General features: G+C 33.3%; 1 protein-coding gene and 1 pseudogene across 1 annotated transcript in view; both read left to right on the top strand.

The window, feature by feature from the left end:
• Positions 1-13,410, top strand: part of Sos2 (SOS Ras/Rho guanine nucleotide exchange factor 2) — a 103,369-nt gene that overhangs the window by 2,262 nt on the left and 87,697 nt on the right. The gene's annotated exons all lie outside the window — the stretch shown is intronic.
• Positions 1,385-1,485, top strand: LOC124978384 (uncharacterized; annotated as a pseudogene).

The following is a 13,410-nucleotide window of genomic DNA, read 5'->3' as shown; positions in this document are numbered from 1 at the left end:
AAACCAGTACTAGCATCCAATCCTCACCCATTACTTTGATCCTGTTAGCATTTATATGTTGTTCTTGCTTTCCAGGTGCTTTGCAACTAATATATTGTTGTATTCAACAATTACGGTATATCCTTTGCTTATAAAATACGTCTAAGAAAATTTGACCTTTCATGGTGAATTATAAAAGCAATATTAATTTATTAACTTATTGTTATTATAGAATTGAGGTACATACACATGGAAACATTTTTTAATGTCTTTGGAAAATTTTTGGTGAAAGTAATTCAGATTATATCCAGTTTTACAGTATTTGGGACATTGTGACATGTAGGTTCATAGTGCCTGCTAAGAGTTGGAAGTGTTACAGCTCTTAAGGTGCTCAGATTTGCTCTGCAGGTTTTCAGTTCTATCATGCATCTGCTAACCATGTCTTCATATGATAAGAATTTCCACCATTTCTGAAGAAAACTCTGTCTTCCTATTCAAAGCATCTAGGCTGGGAATGTATCTCAGTGGTAGAATGCTTGCTAGCATGCCAAGGCCCTGAGTTCTATCCCTAACACTGGGAAGAAAAAAACTAAAAAAGCATCTAGAACTTAACCACTTACCTCCTGATGACCATAGAGTTAAAAAGACTATTAGGATTTGACTATACTATTTCTCTTTTCCAGTTGGTGCTACCATTGAACATTTGATGTATTCTAGCTCTATGTATTGGTTAACATTTATTGAACACATTTTAGGTACTTGGCACCATGTTGTATACTAAGAATACAAAAATAAATAAAAATATAATAATAAAGTCCTTTACCAGCCAGACCAAAAATTCTAAGTTTTGAGGTTTTGGTTTTTTGTAAATGAGATACCAGTTCTGAGCTTAGATTTCTGTAATGAATATCCAGTTTGTGAAGGGAGCAATGTAGTTTTATTGGCTCTGACAGGTTAATTCATTTTAGACAGCTTGGTAAAACCTCCAAAACTATTAAAATAGAATTTTCATAAAGGCAAAATCATGATTTCTGTGCAAATGTAAAGAAATGTGTCAGTGATGTCATTATTTAATGAAAGATCTAGTAAAATGTTAAAGATTAATATAAACCTTTTAGTATTTATAGGTCATTGAATAAAGAAACATTAAAATTATATTAGATATAAATTAGCAACCTACAAGAACATAAAAGTAAGTTTTGGGTTATCTTTTCCACTGGATAGAAATTATTTTTATCTCTACCAGCCAAAATTCTGTAAATTTATCTTATAGATAATAATAGAAAATAATGAAAGTTTCAAGCTTAAAAATGCCCAGTATGATCTTTTGCTTAGGTTCAAGTTTTGGCTAATTTTTACGAAGACTGTGTTTGGCAGAGTCATTTTAAAATTGAAAAAACAAGGAGTGATAGCTTCTGCAGCATATATACTAAAATTGGAATGATACAGAGAAGATTAGCATGACCTCTGTGCAAGGATGATAGCAGATTCATGAAGCGTTCTGTTAAAAAAAAAAAGAAAAAGAAAATGTAAGGAATTTAAAAAAATAATATGCAAGTATTCATTTCACAGAAACACAAAGATTGAGGAGTGAATTTATGGAAAAATAATTGTGGAAATAGAAATGTGTTGTTCTTTGAATTTTGTTTGCTTGTTCTTTTTACTTTTTTTGGTCATGTTGGGGATTGAACTCAGGGTCTTTATGCACTTTACCACTGATCTGCACTCCCAGCCCTTTCTTTAACTTTTAAAGCAAAACCTCTCCTAGGGCATTTAAAAACATCCAGGGCTACAAAGCAGAGTGAAATGACATTACTAATTGATAATACATGGATTGTTAACATTACTGCTAAATTATGTATCTTCTGTAAAAGAGCCAGGAACATAAATGCCTTCACCACTACTCCCCAAGAACATTGAAGCTGTGGTATTACTTGGAGGAAAAAAAGAGCATGGGCTATATTTCTAAGTGTAGTTAATTACCTTTGACTTTGAACTATCTTTGGTATTTTATGCATGTGCTGGTTGTATGCTGAAATAAATCAGCACTCTTCATATGGGAAATATGCCTTGAAATAATTTTACCAGGTTTTTCAGTCTCTCATATTTCTTTGGTAGATAACTTTTCTGTAAGATGTTCCTTACCAGGCTAGCCATGGAAAAGAAAAATGTCTATTTTCTTATCATCTGTAATTATAAATGTCAGTGAGAGCTAGAAAGAATTGGTTGAATTCCTGGGTCTAATTCAATTCTCATTAAATATAGACCTCTCCACCCTGTGACAATTTTGCATTGTCTTTTAAAAGGTAAATGATGTGAGAGAATGTTTGGGTTAATTAATAGCAGTCCTTGGCAAGGAAAAAGAAGGTAGGGGCTCTGATTGAGAAATGCTTTTGTGAAATCTGAAAGATTCCAGTATTTTCTACCTTTTTACCAATGTCTCTTAGAAGTTTGTTTTAGAAAACTGTATGGGATCTTTCTTCAGACCCAAGAGAAGAATAGGTTGACTTAAGAAAATAAGTTGGTGTCACTGATATTTAATAGGTCAAAGAAGTGTTTAAGAAATACTAAGTTCTGGAAGATATATTCTAATATGTTACTGTGTCCTGTATGCCAGGCACTGACTGTCTTAACACTGAGGATTGTAGCAAGGGACCTTCTGTCATAAAGCTTTCATTCTAAATGACTGTAGCAGAGAGGGCTGGGAGAGACATAAAATTAAGTTGTAAGCAATTATAGGAAGGATCAGTAGGAATTAACAGAGGGGGAGGAGAAAAGATTTGAGGCAGAGGGAACATGACTACTTAAATGAAGAACAAAGAGAATAAGAAGCCAGTGTGGTATACTATAGGTAGACCAAGTTAAGGGTCTATCTTAGACCAAGAAAGTTGTGTATGGTTATTTATGTAGCAAAGTAATTATATTAACTCGATCATAATTGCTTTTTGAAAAGATCTTTCCAGGTGAAAGCCAGAAACTAAGAGAGGCCCTATGATTTTTTTTTTTTTTAAACATGAGACCTGCTCTAGATTTCCTAAAGCCACTGAATTCAACAGTAGAACTCAAGGGAATCATTTGGAATTATTCCAAACTAACAATGACCCAACCTAACCCAAAGGGTTCAGCCAGAACTGGTTGAGCATTAGAAACGCATTTTAACTTGCTGCATTTAGCTCTCTGTCAGCCATGATTTAGTAGCTTTTTTCTATTTTCAGTTTAATTTTGGTATGGTATATTTGGAGCAATAATATTCCATTAAAGTGTTTTATGCTGAGTATCCAAAGCATTACCTGCGTTACCACTTGACATAAATCAAGTATGTGTCTTTTATATTAACCATAGCTTCTCTTTAAAAGGAACAGTAGTTTGATTATATCCTCTGTTAGCCTGTATATTTGAATCAGGAAGGTATTTTAATGGAACTAATGGATTTAGCATTATCTCATGTAGTCAGAGTTAGAAATTAACAACCTAAAATTTTTTTCTTCTCATAAAAATGTGATAATAAGTAGAAATCCTTTTAGATGTATAAAGTGTTATACACTTCACATTTTAATGTGTAGCAGGGAAGAACACAATGAAAATAGCATCAAGATCTAGGTATGGGTACTAGCATTAGCTCTTCCTAGTAAGATTTTCTATACTCTAGTTTGCTTCATTAAATTATTTTGTAAACTCAAATTCTACTTCTTACTTACAAAACATTCTGTAGTTCTTTCTTAATTGATCTGTTAGCAGCATTTGACAGTTGATATTTTCTTACTCCTTGAAATTCTTTTCTTACATGACTTCCAGAACACCATACTCTCCTGGTTTTCTCTCTTTGGATATCCTTTATTATTTATTTATTTTATTTTAATTAATTAATTTATTGTTTCTTTTTAGTTATACATTACAGTATTATCTATTTTGACATAATTATAAAATCATGGAATATATCTTGTTCTAATTTGGTCCCCAGTACCTCTTCTTTCCCTTCCCCCTTCTCCCCCTCTCCCTTTCCTCTACTGATCTGTCTGCCATTTACCCATAGTTATTTTTTTAAAAATTAATTTCTTATGGATATATATGATGGTGAGATTCACAGTGGTATATTCATATGATGTACATAGGAAAGTTATGTCGGATTCATTCCACTCTTTCCTTTTCCTGTCCCCACTCCCTTCCCTTCATTCCCCTTTGTCTGCTCCATTGAACTTCTGTTCTTTTTTCTTATCCCTCCCTTTATTGTGGGTTAATTTCCACATATCAGAGAAAACATCTGATCTTTTTTTGGGATTTCCTTATTTCACTTAACATAATAGTCTCCAGAGCCATCCATTTACCAGCAAATGTCATAAAGTCATTCGTCTTTCTGACTGAATAATACTCCATTGTGTATATATACCACATATTCTTTATCTGTTCATCTGTTGAAGGACATCTAGGTTGGCTTTTTAGTATAACCTTTCTAGGTCTTTTGTCTTGATTCCTCTTCTTCATCCTATGGACATCATTTTGACCTACCCAGGACATAGTTATAAACTTGTTTCTTTTTTTACACCCACTCTCTTGGTTGTAAAGAGAACCAATTACTACACATATCATTTATACATATTTCCAAGTTCCTCCTCCATGCCTCTCACATAAGTAGGCAAATAAATACTTTACCACTAAGGTATATATATCCTCAGACCACTCTCCTAAGTTTTAACCTTCAATTTTTTATACTGGTACTTCCACATAGATGTGTGATGGTTAACTCAACAAATACTGAACTCTTCCTCTTCCTCCCAGAACTTGCTCTTTTTGTGGCAGTTCCTGTGTCAGTAGATGGCTACTCCATCCTTCTAGTTGTTCCAACTAAAATAACTTGAGTTATTTTTGAATCTTTTTTTTTATACCATATATCTAATCCTTTTACAATTCTTTTAGCTCTACTTCCAACTATAACTACATCCAGTCACCTTGTCATATTTTTCTTCTTCTACCACCTAGAATCAGGTGATTGTCATTGATCTCTTGGAATTTTGAATAGCTTTTTATTTGGTCTCTTGCTTCATTCATTCTTAGCACAACAGATAAGTGAGATCTTACCACTCTTTTGTTTAAAACTCTTATCAGTGCTTCTCAGAATAAAAGTTAAAGTTCTTTTTATGGCCTACTAGGTCCTCTACAGATGGTATGCCCCCACCTACTTCTACCTTTTGACCTTATTTAATACTGTTCCTTATTTACTCCACTCCTACTTCTTACTGGTTTTCTGATTCCTATAACACATTGACATGTACTAGTCGCAGGACTTTCATGCTTGCTTTATCTTCCTGGAACACCTTTTCCTTAGGTAATTATGTATTTGGCCCTTTTATCTCTTTTAGATCTTTATTGTCATATATCATCTTCTTGGAGATGCCTTCCCCTATATCCTCTCTAAAACTGATACATTTTCTTGCTTTTTGGATAATCCTGCATAGATGCTCATGACATAATCCAGACCATAAACCTACATATCCAGTATAAATGATACACCCAGTTTCTAAAACAGAACTCGAGACATGATCCCTGTATGTCACATCACCTTTACATATATTCAGTGAGTCTGCTTGAGGCTTCCTTTTTTGCTATGTATCCCCAGAAGAACTTTGAAAAACTTTTACTTTTTTATGTTGACATCTAAAAATTTTCAAATAGTTGCATAATTTTATGTGTTATAAGAACTGATACTTTTAAAATAGTTAAGTGTTTTAAATGTATCTAATGAAATCCAAATACCAAAATAATTTGATACCCACTATCATCCTTTTAAAAATTCACATGACAGTGCATCTTTTCTCTGTGAGCTTTGCATTTTACTGCTTCTACATAATATATTCTAATATAATATTTTAAGTCTTTGATCCCTTCATAGTATTTATAGTTTTTTCAACAGCAAAGAGTACATATATATTGAATTTTAAAGATATCCCTTGACCAGAAAGTTTTAAGGGCTGGGGAGATAACTCAGCTGGTAGAGTGCTTGCCTTGCAAGCACAAGGCCCTGAGTTCAATCCCCAGTACTGCAAAAAAAAAAAAAGTTTTAAAACCTGTTTTTATTTGAATTATTTAGACATAGTTGATGAAAGCGACATAAATGCTATAAATTTTGAGTAAAGCTATAAAACTATTGATTATACGTTCTCAGTAACATCCATGCATGCAACTTTGCATTTTTTTTAAATTCATGTTTTGTGGGTAAATATTACTTATTACTAGAATGATACAGGGTCATGCTGGAGTGAATCAAGGGTCAGCATCAATTCTATTTGTTTCCATTTTTATAGATGTAAGCCCCAAGAACCCTTGTTAACTTAAGTACAAGAAAAACTTAAAGCAACCAAACGCAAATTTTTAACTTCTTGCAAATGATATGCCAAATTATATATTTCTTTTAAATATGTAGTGAATCTCATTAAAATACTTTTGCCAGGCACCATGGTGCACACTTGTAATCCCAAACACTCAGGAGGCTGAGCCAGGAGGATCTTGAGTTCAAAGCTGGCCTGGGCAAAAGCGAGGTGCCAACAACTCAGCGAGACCCTGTATCTACAAAACAGGGCTGAGGATGTGATTCAGTGGTCGAGTACCCCTGAGTTCAATCCCCAGTACCCCCTCCCACCAAAATTACTTTTAAGACCAGTTAGCAACCCAATTAGGTCCTCTTTTAATTTGTTTAAAGTAAAAAGTTGCAAACCCACCTGACTTGGGAAATAATTTGTTACCTCATCTTTAAAGTTGTTTGCTTTTTCATTTCTAGATTTTCCAGGATTTATCAAATAACTAATAAGTTATCTCTTACTTTTTTACTTAAGGATGCGTTGTTTAATATGATATATCCAAAAAATTGGTACAACAAAATATTAACTTAGTTAAGACAGTATTTATTGATAAAAAATGCATTTGATCTTATTACATTTTTAAAATATATTTTCAGTGAATCCTTGAAACTGCAGGTCTAGGTCATCGTGGTAGTTTTCTGTTGCTGAATGACAAATATTACAAATATAGTGGCTCAACACAATACCCATTTATTGTCTTACAGTTTCTATAGAAGTATAGGCATAGCTTAGTTGGAGTCTTTGCTTAGGAAGTCACAAGGCTAAAATCAGGGTTTGGCTAGGGCTGGGCATCTGACACTTCAGCTCTTCTTCTAAGCTCATGTGATTATTGGTGAAATTCATTTTCTTGCAATTGCAAGACTTAGGCCCAGAGCTTCTAAAGACCACCTACTATTCCTTGCCACACAACCCTCACCATAACCTGTCAACTTTGCTGTAAGTTCAACAAGAATGTATCTGTCATTTTTTTTCTTTTTCTTTTCCTTTTTTTGTTTTGCAGTATTGGGGATAGATCATAGGACCTTGTTCTTGCTAGGCGAGTGCTTTACACTTCCAGTGCTGTTGCTACTTCTTTCATTCTTTTAGACTTTTAAAAAATTAGATCAGGCAGACCCAGGATAATCATTTGATTAACACGAAGTCAATTGAGTAGTGACTTTTGTAATATTTGGCAAACCAATCACAGGAATGATACCCTGTTGTATTCACAGATCCCATCAACCTGTAAAGGTAAAGGACTCTTACAAGGGCATGTATACTAGACTAGGGATTGGGAACTTTGGGGGCCATCTTAGAATTCTGCTTACCGTTATTTATTTAATGGACAATACCTATCACATAGCCTTATAAATAAGGTCAATTTTAATTAATTAACTTAATTAATTAATTAAATTTAATTTAAGGTCAAACCAGCCAACCTAGTATTTATCTTTTGTCAAAATTTGACTTAATTTTTAAATTTAAATTTATGTGTTGATACATATTATATGCCAGCCATCTTATTTCTGGATGCAAACTGTAAGGTAGAAGGACAGATAAAGTATGAAAATTGGCTTTGGATTTTTTTTCTCATGAATGAAATAATATTGCCTTAGGGTATTTCTTTTTAAAAGTTTTATTTTTTATTAGCACATTAATTGTACATTTAATGGAATTCCATCCATTCATAGAGCATGCATTAATCAAATCCATTCACCCTTCTTCGGCCCTTTCCCCACTCCCCTGCCCTTTTCCTAGTCCTTAGTAATCACTATTCTACTTTCACATTCATTTTTCAGTATTCATATATGAGAGAGAACATGTGATACTTTCTGTGTATCTTATTTTGTTTAACATGATGGTATTTCTTAAAGATGCACTCTTTGTTTTTGTAGGCCTGTCCACTTAGGACAATGTGTTTTTTAACAGTAGACTAGAGGATTGAAGGGTCAGAAGTCTAATCTTTTAAAAGAAAATAGTTATAACTATCTCTTTGTTTACTGTCCTAGAATTAATGAGTTTATTTATCGATTGCATCCTAGAGTAGCAATGATAGTTTCAGGCTGAGAAATCCACCTTTCTTCAGTTAAGTGAAAGAGGGTAATTGTGAAAGGAGAGATGGAAAGAATTTGCTTTACTCCTTGTATGCAATTACCTTGTCAGGCAGATTCTCCATGGGGACAGATCTTTATGAAAGGGCATATATAGTAGTTTAGGTAGTATACTAATGGACATAAGTGTTTGGCACACTAATTCTTTTTTATAAATTTATCTATTGATACACTAAAATTATACATAGTAGCAGAACTCTTTATTGCATTTTTGTTCATGCACACAATAGAACAATAAAATTTTATCAGTTTGGTTCCAGAGCAATACCTCCCTTTATTCTCCCCTCCTCCCTCCCCCTGCCCCACTTTCTCTGTTCTGCTGGTCTCCCTTCTGTTTTCATGTGATTCCTGTCCCCCTTTTTTCTTACACTTTTCCCTCTCTAGCTTCCACACATGAGAGAAAACATGACTCCTAACTCTCTGAGCGTGGGTTTTTTCACTGAACATAAATGCTTTCAAGTTCCATTTTCCTACAAATGACATAATTTCATTCTTTATGGATAAATAAAAGTACATTGTGCATATATACCACATTTCCTTTATCCCCTAGACTGGTTCCATAATTTGGCTGTTGTGAACTATGTTGATGTAAACATGGGTTTGTTTATTTTGCTGTGATGACTTTAATTCTTGGGGAATACTGAAGAGTAGTATAGCTGAGTCATATATGGTGGTTACATTCCTAGTTCTTTTTTTTTTTTTTTTTAATTTTTTGTAGTTGTTGATGGACAGAATACCTTTATTTGTTTATTTTTGTGTGGTGCTAAGTATCGAACCCAGTGCTCACACATGCTAGGCAAGTGCTCTGCCACTGAGCTACAGCCCCAGCCCAGCATTCCTAGTCCTTTGAGGAACCACTGTATTGATTTCCATAGTGAACCAGAAATTCTTGAACTTTGAATAAAACAAATTTAATAATCATGGCCTTTTCTATTCCATAGAGGAAAAAGTAGCCACTTGTATTTTTTTTACTTTTATTTTTCTCTCATAAATAAATATTCCTTAACTCTTTGGCATATACTGCTATTTAATTGCTAGGGAGTCTTGTAAAATTGGAAAATTAATAAATAAGACAGAGGTTTAAAAGGGAAAAAGTGCTCATACTTTTTTTTCTTAACGTGTGTATAGTTTTGATTTTAAGTTTTTAAAAAATATTTTTAGTTGTAGATGGGCACAATACCTTTATTTTATTATTTATTTTCATGTGGTGTTGATGCTCAAACCCAGTGCCTCATATGTACTAGGCAAGCACTCTACCACTGAGCCACAACCCCAGCCCTGATTTTAAGTTTTACAGTCATTTTTACTAACATTGTTCCTGCTAACAGTGATGGAATATAAATGTCTTAATAGTCCATGTCCTGCAGAGAACACTGGCTTTGACATGCTGTGCCACTGAAACCATTGATCTGCCTTGTAATTTATTGGTTTTATAGGCTAATGATCTGCCTTTATGGGAAGGTGCTTAAAGCTCATATACCGTTTCATTCCATTCAAGAAATTTTTGATGACAAAATTTTAGTTTCAACTATTTTATTATAAGCCCTTCATAAAATGGAGCTAAAGAGAATGAGATTCTTGGCCTGTACTTTTCTATATTTTATTTATTTTATTGTTTTATTTGTTCTTTTTAGATATACATGACAGTAGAGTATATTTTGACATATTATACATACATGGAGACGTCTCTACATTTTAAATATACCAACATTTTAAAAACCTGCCAAGAAAGCTAAGTGCAGTGTTGCATGACTGTAATCCCAGCAATAGGAAGGCTATGAAAGGAGGACTGCAAATTGGAGGCCAGCCTCAGTAATTTAGTGAGGCCCTAAGCAACTCAGTGAGACCCTGTCTCAAAATAAAAATTAAAAAGGACTGGGGATGGAGCTCTGTGGTAAAGTACCAGTGGGTTAAATCCATAGTACCAATAAAAAGGAAAAAAGTACCTATTTTGTTTTATTAAAATTAAAAGTACCTAATTAAGAGTACTGACTCTATGAAAGAAGTGAATGTTAACAGAACAGAGGAAATAGAGTGGAAACCCTTTCCTTTATAGTATTACATGGGATAACAGTTTCCAGGTATATCCAGTGAAATAAAAACAGGTAGAGTTCTTAATTCTTTTCTGTCTCCAGATGATTTCAGTGAGGTCATGAAATCTGTTTAACAAATATTGCTGGGCGAGGTGGCACAAGCCTGTAATCCCATGGCTTGGGAGGCTGACATAGGAGAATGGCAAGGTCAAAGCCAACCTCAACAAAGGAGAAGCGCTGAGCAACTCGGTGAGACCCTTTCTCTAAATAAAATACAAAATAGGACTGGGGATTTGACTCAGTGGTCCAGTGCTTCTGAGTTCAATCCCCAGTACCCAAAAAAACAAAACAAAACTCAAAACAGAAAAAAACCCAAGTATTTACTGAGTGCTTACTTTAATGACAATAGATTACCAGTAGGTTACCAGTAGATTAGGAATGAAAGTGGAGGATGGGAGGATAGGAGGGAATCAAAACCAAGAAAGGTTCCTGACCTTAATGAACATGTAGTGCACTTTGGTTTCAATTCTTGATTATACACTCTAATCAGAAAAATGTTACCTAAAAATATTACATTCTTTAACTGGTTTGTTGGGAGTGTAATTGACATCTAATAAGATGCATATATTTAAAGCATATGAGTTGATAAGTTTTGATATAGGTATATATCAGCGAAACCACAATAAAGATAGTGAACACGTCCTTTAACCCCCAGAATTTTTTATGATTATTCTCTTATCCCTTCCCACTGCCCATCACCAAGCAATCACTGATCTGTTTTTTATCACCATAAACAACATTTCCTAGAGTTTTATCCTAGTGGCATCATACAGAATATACTCTTCTAAAAATCTGGCTTCTTTCACTCAGTATTATTATTATTATTATTATTATTATTGTTAAACTAGAGATTGAAGCCAGGGATGCTTTACCACTGAGATACATCTTCATTTTTAAATGTTTTTATTATTTTTTTTTATTTTGAGACAGGGTCTCACTAAGTTTCTGAGGCTAACCTCAAATTTTTGATCCTTCTACCTCAGCCTCTTGAATTGCTGTGATTATAGGCATGTGCCATCACACCCAGCTATCCTAATTATTTTAAAATTCTTCCATGTTTTTGCATATATCAGTAGTTTATTTCTTATTATTGTTTGGTAGTATTCCATTGTATAGATATACTACAGTTTGTTTTTCCCTTCACCTACTGACATACTTTTGGGTTTTCAGATCTTGGCTATTACAAATAAAGCTGCTATGAACATTTGTGTACAAGTCTTTGTCTGGACATGTATTTCCTTTTCTCTTGGGTAATTACAAAGAGTAATTGGATTGATAGTATGTTTAACTTTTTAAGAGACTATCAAACTATTTAAGTTTGATTTACAGTCTTATATTAATGTCATCAATATTTAGCATTTAATTCTGCCAGTACTTGGTAATTTAATTTTAGCCATTCTAACAGTTGAGCAGTGGTATCTTGTGGTTTTAATTCGCATTTCCCTAATGAGTAGTGATGCTGAACATCTTCCATGTTCTTATTTGCTATCCATGTATATTCTTTTGTGAAGTTTGTTTAGATTTTGTGACCATTTTGCTTGTTTTCTTGAGTTTTGAGAATTCTTTGATACAACCCCTTTATCAGTTATATGTACTACAAAGATTTTTTTCAGTCTGTAGCCTTTTTTTTTTTTTTTTTTTTTTTTGCAGTACTTGGAGTTGAACCCCAAGATGCTCTACTACTAAGCTACATCCCTAGACCTTCTCTCTCTCTCTCTCTCTCTCTCACACACACACACACACACACACACACATATATATATATATATATATATATATATATATATTTTTTTTTTTTTTTTTTTTTTTTTTTTTTTTTAAAGACATTCTCACTAACTTGCTCAGGCTGTCCTGGAGCTTGTGATCCTCCTGAACGGTTGGAATTACCAGTGTGCATCATCATGCTGAGCTCTCATTCTCTTAATGCTATCTTTTGGAGAGCAGATGTTCAGATTTTTATGAATTACAGTTTACCTTTTTTTTTAGGGACTGTGTCATATCCATGAAGTCTTTGCCTAACCCAGAGTTATAAACATTTTCTCCTACTTTTTTCTTCTTTAAGTTTTATAGTTCAAGGTTTTACATTTAGATCTGTGATTCATTTAAATTGATTTTACATATGGTATGATAATTCTGTATTTGGTAGTTTTTATTTTTTATATTTAGTTGTTCCATCAAATATTGAAAAGGCAGTTCTTTATCCTTTGCTAAAGGTTTTCACATTTTTCATATGTCTGGGTTTAATTCTGGATAGTCTGTTCTCTCCTTCCTATCTTTGTGCGTGTCTGTAGGTAAGTACCACACAGTTTTGATAACTGTTGCTTTATACAAATTTTTTTTAAAAACATTTTTTAGTTGTAGATGGACACCTTTCTTCTATTTATTTGTTTGTTTATTTATTTATTTAAATGTGATGCTGAGGATTGAACTTAGTGCTCCACACATCGTAGGCATGCACTCTACCACTGAACTACAACCCTAGCCCCATTTTATAAAAATTCTTGACCTCAGGTAACACTCCAGCTTTGTTCTTTTGTTTTCATTATTCTAGAATTTTTTGTATTTTCATTAGAATTTTTAAATCAACACATCAGTTTCTACAAAAGAGCCTGCTGGAGTTTTTATTGAAATTGTATTGAATTTATAGATCCCTTCAGAGGAATTGACACAGTGTCAAGTTTTCCAAACCAAAAATAAAGTCTATCTCTTTATTTATTGAGGTCTTTAATGTCTTTCAGCAATATTTTCTAGTTTTAGTGTATATCTTTGGAATGAAATTTATTCTTAAATTGAATCTTAACTTTTTCATAATGAAGAAAACTTCTGGTATTCTTAATTAATGTTTGAAACATTTATAGCCTTGCAAAAATCTTAGCAATAGAATGAAGAATTTCA

This window comes from Sciurus carolinensis, chromosome 2 (assembly GCF_902686445.1).
Source record: "Sciurus carolinensis chromosome 2, mSciCar1.2, whole genome shotgun sequence".
Lineage (NCBI taxonomy): Eukaryota > Metazoa > Chordata > Mammalia > Rodentia > Sciuridae > Sciurus > Sciurus carolinensis.
Note: the sequence above shows the minus strand (reverse complement) of the source record. Positions and strands in the feature narration are given on the sequence as shown.